This window comes from Heptranchias perlo, chromosome 22 (assembly GCF_035084215.1).
Source record: "Heptranchias perlo isolate sHepPer1 chromosome 22, sHepPer1.hap1, whole genome shotgun sequence".
Classification (NCBI taxonomy): Eukaryota; Metazoa; Chordata; class Chondrichthyes; order Hexanchiformes; family Hexanchidae; genus Heptranchias; species Heptranchias perlo.
This window is the reverse complement of record NC_090346.1, coordinates 34,534,084-34,546,154: the sequence shown is the minus strand read 5'-3', so window position 1 is coordinate 34,546,154 and position 12,071 is coordinate 34,534,084.

Sequence of the window (12,071 nt, the reverse complement as noted above, 5' to 3'; positions counted from 1 at the left end):
ACTCTCTAGAGGACCAACGCTCACTTTACTTACTCTTTTCCTTTTTAAATACCTGTAGAAACTCTTACCATCTGTTTTTATATTTCTAGCTAGCTTTCTCTCATACTCTAATTTCTTCCTCATTATTATTTTAGTCATTCTTTGCTGTTTTTTATATTCTGTCCAATCTTCTGACCTGCCACTAATCTTCATGGAGTTGTATGCTTTTTCTTTCAATTTGATACTATCTTTAACTTCCTTAGTTAGCTGTGAATGGTATGTCCTTCCCCTAGAGCCATTCTTTCTCACTGGAATGTATCTTTGCTGAGTGTTATGAAGTATCTCATTAAATGTCTGACACTGCAACTCTTTTGTTCTTTCCTCCCCTCCCCTTCCTCCCCCTTTGCCTGGCTCTGTATTTGCTTAAAAACAGTTAAGTCTTTAACTTCTTCCAGTTCTGACGAAGGGTCATCAACCTGAAACGTTAACTCTCTTTCTTTCACCACAGATGCTGCCTGACTTGCTGAGTATTTCCAGCATTTTCAGTTTTTATTTCAGATTTCCAGCATCCGCCCCATTTTGCTTTTGTTGGAGTGATGGGAGGTTACTGCTGGGCACTCACACATCTTGTGCTGGTTTCACAGCAAGGTGGACAAAAGTCCAGGAGCAGGATACCTAGCCATCCCTTCAGCTGAGGAATGGAGCATAATATATAAGGATCCAAAATAGGGAGGAAATTAATTTTAAAAATGCAACGAGGGTTCCTTAAATGGGATAATGCACTCGTCTGATTTCTTACCTGTACTCTGCTTTTGGGTTGGGTCCTGGACAAAAATCCATTCTCTCCTAGGCCGATTTCCATTTCTCTACTGTCTTTTGGCATTTACTGTGACCTTCACCTTCGCCATTGCTTTCCACTGACTCTGTATTCTCTGCTGGACTGCCCTGCTCCAGTACCCGGTATGCTACTGTGGGATCAGTTTTCTGCTGCTCTGCTGGGAATTTTCATTCGACAACAACAACAACAACAACAACAACAACAACTTACATTTATATAGTGCCTTCAACATAGTAAAACATCCCAAGGCGCTTCACAGGAGTGATTTTCAAACAAAATTTGACACCGAGCCACATAAGGCGATATTAGGACAGGTGACCAAAAGCTTGGTCAAAGAAATAGGTTTTAAGGAATGTCTTAAAGGAGGAGAGGGAGAGAAGTGGAGAGGTTTAGGGAGGGAATTCACAGCTTAGGGCCTAGGCAGCTGAAGGCACGGATGCCAATAGTGGAGCGATTAAAATCGGGGATGCACAAGAGGCAAGAATTGGAGGAACGCAGAGATCTCGGAGGGTTGTAGAACTGGAGGAGGTTACAGATTTAGGGAGGGGCATGGCCATGGAGGGAATTGAAAACAAGGATGAGATTTTTAAACTCGAGGTGTTCCCGGACTGAGAGCCAATGTAGGTCAGCGAGCACAGGCGTGATGGGTGAACGGGACTTGGTGCGAGTTAGGATACGGGCAGCAGAGTTATGGATGAGCTCAAGTTTATGGAAGGTGGAAGATGGGAGGCCGGCCAGGAGAACTTTGGAATGGTCAAGTCTAGAGGTAACACAGGCATGTATGAGGGTTTCAGCAGCAGATGAGCTGAGGCAGGGATGTAGACAGGTGATACTACCCTAACTTAACTCTGGTCTGTTCCTGCTGGTTCCCAAGCTGTAGTGGATTCTGCTCCTTTGCTGCTATCTGCTTGCTTCCTGTGGCCACTGACTTCACTCATCCTCCAGAGCTCCTCTGCCACTCTTCGCTGGACTGGCTGGGAGTAGCTTCTCAAGCTCCTGCTACTCTCGATTTAATGTGCTTCTTATGTCCCTACAACTATTCCTTGTCCAGCTCCCTCATCTTCTTTGATCACATGGCTTTACCTTTCCCCCTGCCCTCCTGGCTTCCTGGACATCACTGCTGTTGGCCCTTGGGTTTCATTCCCACTGCTTCTAGCTCCTTTGCTGGGATACCAGATCCACTGGTGCACACTGCTCATACCCAAGGACATTATGCACCTCCACTGAACCCCTGGATCAATATCTGTTGGCTCATGGTCAACTCTCCACTCCTCCTTGGCCCTGTGATTCCATTGCACAACCTCCAGCAGCGTGCTTACTGATATTCTGCTCTTCGAATGGCTCCTTGATCCACTTCCTCTCTACAACTGTCTCCGAACCTGAACACTGGTTCGCATTTGCTCCAAACTGACTCCACCCTGTCCACAGGTCAATGTCATCCCACCACAGGACTTCAGACTTTAACTTTGGACTCTCCCTCATTTCCCTGTCCTCTGTTTACAACCAGGACACTTCTCTCCTAATCTCTGCCATGCCTATGTAACCTGAATTCTATCTGTGCCCCTTTGTGTGTGCATTTTGGTTGCCACTTTAAGTCCATTACTACTAACATTTTTTTTTTCTCTTGGCCCTTCTCAGGATCTGCTTTCCTGCCTCCCCCTTCCTGTCACCCAGTCAAGCACCTTTCATTTCTTCCCTCTTTGGTACTTTGCCCCTTCCCCCCAACAATCCCTACTACAACCCATCACTATTCCTCTGCCTTTCTTCTCTCATATCACCGTCCGAGGCTTGAGACCCCTTGAATAAGCCCAAGTTACCCTCTGTGTCTCTATGGCATTCTCCAAAGTGCCCATGGAGGCACCCATCATCGCCTCCTTATGAGCCGCAAACCCAATTGCCACATCCTCCTCTCTTGCTAACCTTCCCTCCCAGCGCACTCGCTGGGGCCTAATCTCACCAACTTCCTTCTCATCCCACTCACCTCACCCACCCCTGTCCCCTTGAACTCTGTCAGCGATCAATAATCAACGTCCCTCTCTCCATTTCTTTCCAGAATGCCCGTTCAATCACGAACTAGGCCCTCGCCAACCATGAACCCAAGATCTTATTGTGGGACGATTGCATTGATAGCCTAGCTTTAAGAATATAAGAGCATAAGATATAGGAACAGGAGTAGGCCATACGATCCCTCGAGCCTGCTCCGTCATTCAAAAAGGTCATTGCTGATCTTCTAACTCAACTCCACTTTCCCTCCCTATCCTCATTTCCCTTGATTCCCTTTGTGTCCAAAAATCTAGCGATCTCAGTCTTGAATATACTCAACGACTGAGCATCCTCAGCCCTCTGGACGAGCAAATTCCAAAGATTCACAATCCTCTGAGTGAAGAAATTTTTTCTCATCTCGGTCCTAAATGGCCGACCCTTTATCTTGGGACTATGACCCCTAGTTCTAGACTCTCCAGCCAGGGGAAACAGCCTCTCAGCACCTACCCTGTCAAGATCCCTGAGAATTTTATACGTTTCAATGAGATCACCTCTCAGTCTTCTAAACTCCAGAGAATACAGGCCCATTCTACTCAATATCTCCTCTTAGGACAATCCTCTCATCCAGGAATCAATCTAGTGAACCTTCATCATTGCACCCCTTCTACGGCTAGTATGTCCTTCCTTAGGTAAGGAGACCAAAACTGTACACAATGCTCCAGGTGTGGTCTCACCAAAGCTCTAAATAATTGCAGCAAGACCTCCCTACTCTTACACTCTAACCCCTTGCAATAAAGGTTAACATACTATTTGCCTTCATAATTGCTTGCTGTTAACATTCTGTGATTTGTTTGCAAGGACATCCAAGTCCCTCTGAATACCAACCTTTCTTAGTCTCTCACCTTATAAAAAATATTCTGCTTTTCTATTCTTCCTACCAAAGTGGATGATTTCACATTTTTTTTATTCATTCATGGGATGTCGGCGTTGCTTGGAAGGCCAGCATTTATTGCCCATCCCTAATTGCCCTTGAGAAGGTGGTGGTGAGCCGCCTTCTTGAACTGCTGCATTCTGTGTGGTGAAGGTTCTCCCACAGTACTGTTAGGTAGGGAGTTCCAGGATTTTGACCCAGCGACGATGAAGGAACGGCGATATATTTCCAAGTCAGGATGGCATGTGACTTGGATGGAAACGTGCAGATGGTGGTGTTCCCATGTACCTGCTGCCCTTGTCCTTCTAGGTGGTAGAGGTCGTGGGTTTGGGAGGTGCTGTCAAAGAAGCCTTGGTGAGTTGCTGCAATGCATCTTGTAGATGGTACACACTGCAGCCACGGTGCGCCAGTGGTGGGGGGAGTGAATGTTTAAGGTGGTGAATGGGGTGCCAATCAAGTGGACTGCTTTGTCCTGGTTGGTGTCGAGCTTCTTGAGTGTTGCTGGAACTGCACTCATCCAGGCAAGCGTAGAGTATTCCATCACCCTCCTGACTTGTGCCTTGTAGATGGTGGAAAGGCTTTGGGGAATCAGGAGGTGAGTCACTCACTGCAGAATACCCAGCCTCTGACCTGCTCTTGTAGCCACAGTATTTATGTGGCCGGTCCAGTTTAGTTTCTGGTCAATGGTGACCCCCAGGATGTTGATGATAGGGGATTTGGCGATGGTAATGCCATTGAATGTCAAGGGGAGGTGGTTAGACTCCTGTTGGAGATGGTCATTGCCTGGCACTTGTCTGGCATGAATGTTACTTGCCACTTATCAGCCCAAGCCTGGATGTTGTCCAGGTTTTGCTGCATGTGGGCACGGACTGCTTCATTATCTGAGGGGTTGCGAATGGAACTGAACACTGTGCAATCATCAGCGAACATCCCCACTTCTGACATTGTGATGGAGGGAAGGTTATTGATGAAGAAGCTGAAGATGGTTGGGCCTAGGACACTGCCCTGAGGAACTCCTGCAGCAATGTTCTGGGGCTGAGATGATTAGCTTCCATCAACCACTACCATCTTTTTTGTGCTAGGTATGACTCCAGCCACTGGAGAGTTTTCCCCGATCCCCAATGACTTCAATTTTACTAGGACTCCTTGATGCCACACTCGGTCAACTGCTGCCTAGATGTCAAGGTCAGTCACTCTCACCTCGCCTCTGGAATTCAGCTCTTTTGTCCATGTTTGGACAAAGGCTGTAATGAGGTCTGTAGCCAAGTGGCCCTGGCGGAACCCAAATTGAGCATCGGTGAGCAGGTTATTGGTAAGTGCCACTTGATAGCACTGTTGACGACGCCTTCCATCACTTTGCTGATAATTGAAAGTAGTTGGGGCAGTAATTGGCCGGATTGGATTGGATCTGCTTTTTGTGGACAGGACATACCTGGGCAATTTTCCACATTGTCAGATAGATGCCAGTGTTGTAGCTGTACTGGAACAGCTTGGCTAGAGGCGTGGCTAGTTCTGGAGCACAAGTCTTTAGCACTACAGCTGGGATGTTGTCGGGGCCCATAGCCTTTGCTGTATCCAATCAAATTGGCTGAAGACTGGCTTCAGTGATGGTGGGGATCTCGGGAGGAGGCCGAGATGGATCATCCACTCGGCACTTCTGGCTGAAGGTGGTTGCAAATGCTTCAGCTTTGTCTTTTGCACTCACATGCTGAGCTCTGCCATCATTGAAGATGCAGATGTTCATGGACCCTCTTCCTCCTGTTAGTTGTTTAATTGTCCACCACCATTCACCACTGGATGTGGCAGGACTGCAGAGCTTTGATCTGATCCGTTGATTGTGGGATCACTTCACTCTGTCAATAGCACGCTGCTTCCGTTGTTTAGCATGCATGTAGTCCTGTGTTGTAGCTTCGCCAGGTTGGCACCTCATTTTTAGGTACTCCTGGTGCTGCTCCTGGCATGCTCTTTTACAGTCCTCATTGAACCATGACTGATCCCCTGGCTTGTTGGTAATGGTAGAATGAGGGATATGCCTGGTCATATTTCCCCACATTATACTCCATCTGCCACCTTCTCGCCCACTCACTTAACCTGTCTATGTCCCTTAGCAGCCTCTTTGCATCCTCCTCACAGCTTACTTTCCCATCTAGCTTTGTATCGTCAGCAAACTTGGATATATTACACTCAATCCCCTCATCTAGGTCATTGAAATATATTGTAAACAGCTGAGGCCCAAACACTGATACTTGCGGCACCCCACTAGTTAATACCTGCCACCTCGAAAATGACCCGTTTATTCCTACTCTGTTTTCTATCCGTTAACCAATCCTCGATCCATGCAAGTATATTACCCCCAATCTCATGAGCCCTAATCTTGCGTAATAACCTCTTGTGTGGCACCTTATCGAATGCCTGAAACGTGCCTCAAGGGTGGCGACACCTTGCCCCTTACTGAAGCCTCCTCAGCAGACTGAAGGAGGTTACAGAGATAGTGAGGGGCAAAGTCATGAAGGAATTTAAACACTAGATTAAATATTTTAAATCTGAGGCATTGAGGGGTAAGGAGCCAATGGAGGTCATTGAACACAGTGGCACTTGGTGAGGGACAGGATACTGGCAGCAAAGTTTTGGAGGAACTGAAGTTTATATAAGGTGGAGGACAGGATGCCAGTCAGGAGAGCACTGGAATAGCTGAGCATGGAGGTGACAAACACATTGATGAAGGCTTCAACAGCAGATGGGCTGAGGCAGAGGCGGAAGCAGACGATGTTATGGAGGTGGAAGCATACCGTCTTTGTGATGGAGACGGAAGTTCACTCGGTGAAATAGGATGAATTCCAGTGGCTAAAACCACCTAAGTACAATAATTTCAAGAGTAAAAGTACTATAAATGTCTTTGAACAGTTACTTCTCACACAGGTGAAATGCTTTTGTGTCACAGCACAAAACTGTGGGTGCTTTTTTTTTTTAACCATTGCAGTGTCTCGGAGGAGGCCAGAGGCTAAATCTTGACCAGAAGGTAGAATAATGCACACGCTATTAAACTGAACATCTTGGCAGCAAGGTCTACAGAACAATGTTAGATGAAGTTGTGCAGATGACTCCATTTGGAACCAGACATCCAAACTAACAAAAGCTGACCAATGTAGTGCATTCTGCATCAGTAGTGCTTCTAGATTTTGCCACTAAACCACCTTAGGCAGGAATTTGGATAGGGATTAAACATTCTGAGCTTTACGTGGCTAGAGTTCACGTGACTGATACAAGTACCGTATATCTGCGCCACATCACAAGATAAATCTCCTAAATACAGTCATTTCAAAAGTAGAAGTATTATAAATGTCTTTGAACGGTTGCTTCGTCAGTTTAACCTCAGTGGTGGGGAAACTTTTAGAAACAGTAATCCAGGACAAAATTAATAGTCACTTGGACGAGTGTGGATTAATAAAGGAAAGCTAGCATGGATTTGTTACAGGAAATCGTGATTAACTAACTTGATTGAGTTTTTTGATGAGGTAACAGAGAGGGTTGATGAGGCAATGCGGTTGATTTGTGTATATCGACATTCAAAAGGCATTTGATAAAGTGCCACATAATAGGCATGTCAGCAAAATTGAAGCCCATGGAATAAAAGGGGCAGTGGCAGCATGGATACAGAATTGGCTAAGTGACAGGAAACAGAGAGTAGTGATCAGATCATGGTTGATCTTCGACCTCAACTGCACTTTCCCGCCCGATCCCCATATCCCTTGATTCCCCTAGAGTCCAAAAATCTATCCATCTCAGCCGTGAATATATTCAATGACTCAGCATCCACAGCCCTCGGGTAGAGGATTCCAAAGATTCACAATCCTCTGCGTGAAGAAATTCCTCCTCATCTCAGTCTTGAATGGTCAACCCCTTATCCTATGACTATGCCCCCTAGTTCTAGACTCTCTAGCCAGGGGAAACAATCTAGGTATACAGTGATGTTCCCCAGGGGTCAGTACTAGGACCACTGCTTTTAAAAAAAATATATATTAATGACTTGGACTTGGGTGCACCGGGCACAATTTCAAAATTTGCAGATGACAAAACTTGGAAGTGTAGTAAACAGTGACAAGGATAGTAATAGACTTCAAGAGGACATAGACAGACTGGTGGAATGGGCGGACACATGGCAGATGAAATTTAATGCAGAGAAGTGTGATGTGATATATTTTGGCAGGATGAGGAGAGGCAATATAAACTAAATGGTATAATTCTAAAGAGGGTACTGGAACAGAGAGACCTGGGGGTATATGCACAAATCTTTGAAGGTGGCAGGAATGGTTGAGAAAGCATACAGGATCCTGGGCTTTATAAATAGAGGCATAGAGTACAAAAGCAAAGAAGTTATGTTGAACCTTTATAAAACACTGGTTCAGCCATAACTGGAGTACTGTGTCCAATTCTGGGCACCACACTTCAGGAAGGATGTGAAGGCCTTAGAGATGGTGCAGAAAAGATTTACTAGAATGGTTCCAGGCATGAGGACTTCAGTTACGTGGATAGACTGGAGGAGGTGGGTTGTTCTCCTTAGAGCAGAGAAGGTTGAGAGTAGATTTGATAGATGTGTTTAAAATTAAGACTGGTTTAGATAAAGTAAATAAAGAGAAACTGTTCCCATTGGCAGAAGAGTCAAGAACTAAAGGACACAGATTTAAGGGATTGGCAAAAGAACCAAAGGCGACGTGAGGAAAAACTTTTTTGCGCGGCGAGTAGTTACGATCTGGAATTCACTGCCTGAAAAGGTTGTTGAATGCAGATTCAATCGTGGCTTTCAAAAAGGAATTGGATAAATATTTGAAGAGAAAAAATTTGCAGGTCTACGGGGAAAGAGCAGGGGAATGGGACTAACTGAATTACTCTTACAAAAAGCAGGGGCTCGATGGACTGAATGGCCTCCTTCTGTGCTGTAACAATTCTAAATGGTACACTTATCGCAGAGACCATTAAAGTGAACTATAATCACATCGTTATACATGTCAAAAATCTGAATCACCTCAAGGGACAATCCTTGAGCTATTAATCTATCCTTGCTTAATAGCCAGGTGCCAGTCTCAGATTGGTTGTGGGCAGAATTTCCCTGATTTATCTGGCACGAAAGGTGGTCAGCTCTCCAGGAAGATAAGGATGCTAGATTACAACAGCTATTGTGATGCCTTGAGAATTAGGCTTTCCTTATTCTTCTTGGTAATAGTGGGAAGGGTCATCCAATCAAAGAGGACCAGGCAAATAATCATACGCACTAGCCCTGATTTGTGAAAAGTTATTGACATTGGGCCGGATTTTGCTCTGAGCGGTGAACGAACAATGCCCGCTGCTCGTTAGACTTGGACTTGCTCCAGATGTTTCATGGCTTTTGCACTGCAAGTTCCTCATATCAGGCCTTCAATCGGGCATCTGGGACCTGTGTGAACAGGGCAAGCTGTTATGTATCCCCTTAATGAATCAGAATGAAGCATGTTAATAAGCCACACATGGTAATAAGCAGACACAGAATTCAATGTCACATCATCAAGTACAGAAAATGAAATAGAGGGTAAGAAATATTGAATTAAAAAGACATTTTAAAAGACAAAAATATTGAAGAGACAAAGAAAAAGTAAAAAAAAATTAAAACTTTTGTTTTTAAAATGTCCAACAATTAAAATGTGAAGGAATCAGATTCCACACATGTAAAAGTAAATTTTCAGTGCCAGAGGTTGTCTGGCAGTAATTAACTTACCACGTTGTTAACATAGAAACACAGAAAATAGGAGCAAGAGTAGGCCATACGGCCCTTCGGGCCTGCCCCACCATTCAAAATGATCATGGCTGATCGTCTAACTCAGTACCCTGTTCCCACTTTCTCCCCATATCCCTTGATCCCTTTAGCATTAAGAGTTTGCTTAGACTTAACAAAAAACTTGACATACCTTTTTGTGGTGAGATTACTTCGTTTCCATCAGGGCAATAGAGGAACTTCATGCTTTTGCATTCATTTCAAGTGAGTCAGCCGACGAGGTGCAGTTCTCCCGCAGCTTATGGAGGAGCAGGGCATCTGGTGCAGCAACTTCTGGATTTCCGTTTTTAACAGCGCACATGCGGTAATCGGAAGTTGCTATACCAGATGCACTGAAATAACGGAGCCCTGTAAGGCTCGCCATTATTTTTGGAGCAAAATCTAGCCCATTGTCTAGTGTATAATCATTCATGAAGAAATACTACATTGACCAAGTCTGGCGAATTTCCTCTGATTGCTAACCAACATTGTAATCAAACATTATAAATGTCTAGCTATTTCTAACAAAATTACTGAAGTAATAATGAACAGACAATATGTTCCCACTATATTACATGGTGACTAGGAGATTAACCTCTAGATTTTCTCTCTGCCCTAATTCTCAGGCACCTTCCTACAGGGTTTAGGCCTTCTGCTGATTTGATAGATTGGAGTGCTGTGCTTTGTCCATCCAAGTCTCATGCCGTCATCCCCCACGATGACGGCATCGCTGCGACAGCATCAATACTCAACACCAACAGCAGCCAATCTCCGGACGCCATCCTACAACTCATCCGCTTCATCCTGGATCACAATGTCTTCACCTTCGATAACCAGTTCTTTACCCAAACACATGGAACAGCCATGGGGACCAAATTCGCACCCCAATACGCCAACATGTTCATGCACAAGTTCGAGCAGGACTTCTTCACTGCACAAGACCTCCAACCAACACTATACACCAGATACATCGACGACATTTTCTTTCTATGGACCCACAGCAAGGAATCACTAAAGAGACTACACGATAACATCAACAAGTTCCATCCCACCATCAAGCTCACCATGGACTACTCCTCAGAATCAGTTTCTTTCTTGGACACACAAATCTCCATCAAAGACGGGCACCTCACTCTACCGCAAGCCCACGGACAACCTCACGATGCTCCACTTTTCCAGCTTCCACCCTAACCACGTCAAAGAGGCCATCCCCTATGGACAGGCCCTGCGAATACACAGGGTCTGCTCAGACGAGGAGGAACGCGATGGACACCTACAGACGCTGAAAGACGCCCTAGTAAGAACGGGATATGACGCTCGACTCATCGATCGACAGTTCCGACGGGTCACAGCAAAAAATCGCATAGACCTCCTCAGGAGACTAACACGGGACGCAACCAACAGAGTACCCTTTGTCGTCCAGTACTTCCCCGGAGCGGAGAAACTACGCCATGTTCTCCGCAGCCTTCAACATGTCATCAATGAGGACAAGCACCTCGCTATGGCCATCCCCACACCTCCACTACTCACCTTTAAACAGCCACCCAACCTCAAACAGACCATCGATCGCAGCAAATTACCTAGCTTTCAAGAGAACAGCGTCCACGACACCACACAACCCTGCCACGGTAACCTCTGCAAGACGTGCCAGATCATCGACACAGATACCACCATCACACGAGAGGACACCACCCACCAGGTGCATGGTGCATACTCCTGTGACTCGGCCAACGTTGTCTACCTCATACGTTGCAGGAAAGGATGCCCCAGAGCATGGTACATTGGCGAGACCATGCAGACGCTGCGACAAAGGATGAACGGACACCGCGCAACAATCGCCAAACAGGAGGGTTCCCTCCCAGTCGGGGAACACTTCAGCAGTCATGGACATTCATCCACCGACCTTCGGGTAAGCGTACTCCAAGGCGGCCTTCGAGACACACAACGCAAAATCGTCAAGCAGAAATTGATAGCCAAGTTCCGCACCCATGAGGACGGCCTCAACCGGGATCTTGGGTTCATGTCACGCTACACGTTACCCCACCAGCGAACAAATGTTATCTGTTTTTAATATAACGGGTCAGTTGCTGTCTTTTCTATGTTTCTACCTCTCTATCTCTGGTTTTTTTTGTTTGTTGTTTTTTTTGGTGATTTGTATATTCTGAGACCTGGCAGGTAACACCTGTCTGTCTACACACTGATTGCCTTGGCAACGGGCAGTTGAAAAAACTGTCTGTAATCAACAAGCATTGTTCTGTGAATTATAAATGCGATTTCATTTCGAGGATTTCATTTTCACATCGTTCACCTGACGAAGGAGGAAGCCTCCGAAAGCTTGTGAATTTAAAATAAAATTGCTGGACTATAACTTGGTGTTGTAAAATTGTTTACAAGTCTCAATAGTTATACTACATGTTTCTTCAAACCTTTTTTTAAATATAGCAGCATGAATGCTATAGAGGTTAATTGTCATCTGCTTACTTGTCCACGTGTGTATCCTGGCTTGAGATAATAGGCAGAAAATGCAAATAGCAGGTTGCAAGATTACACCCACC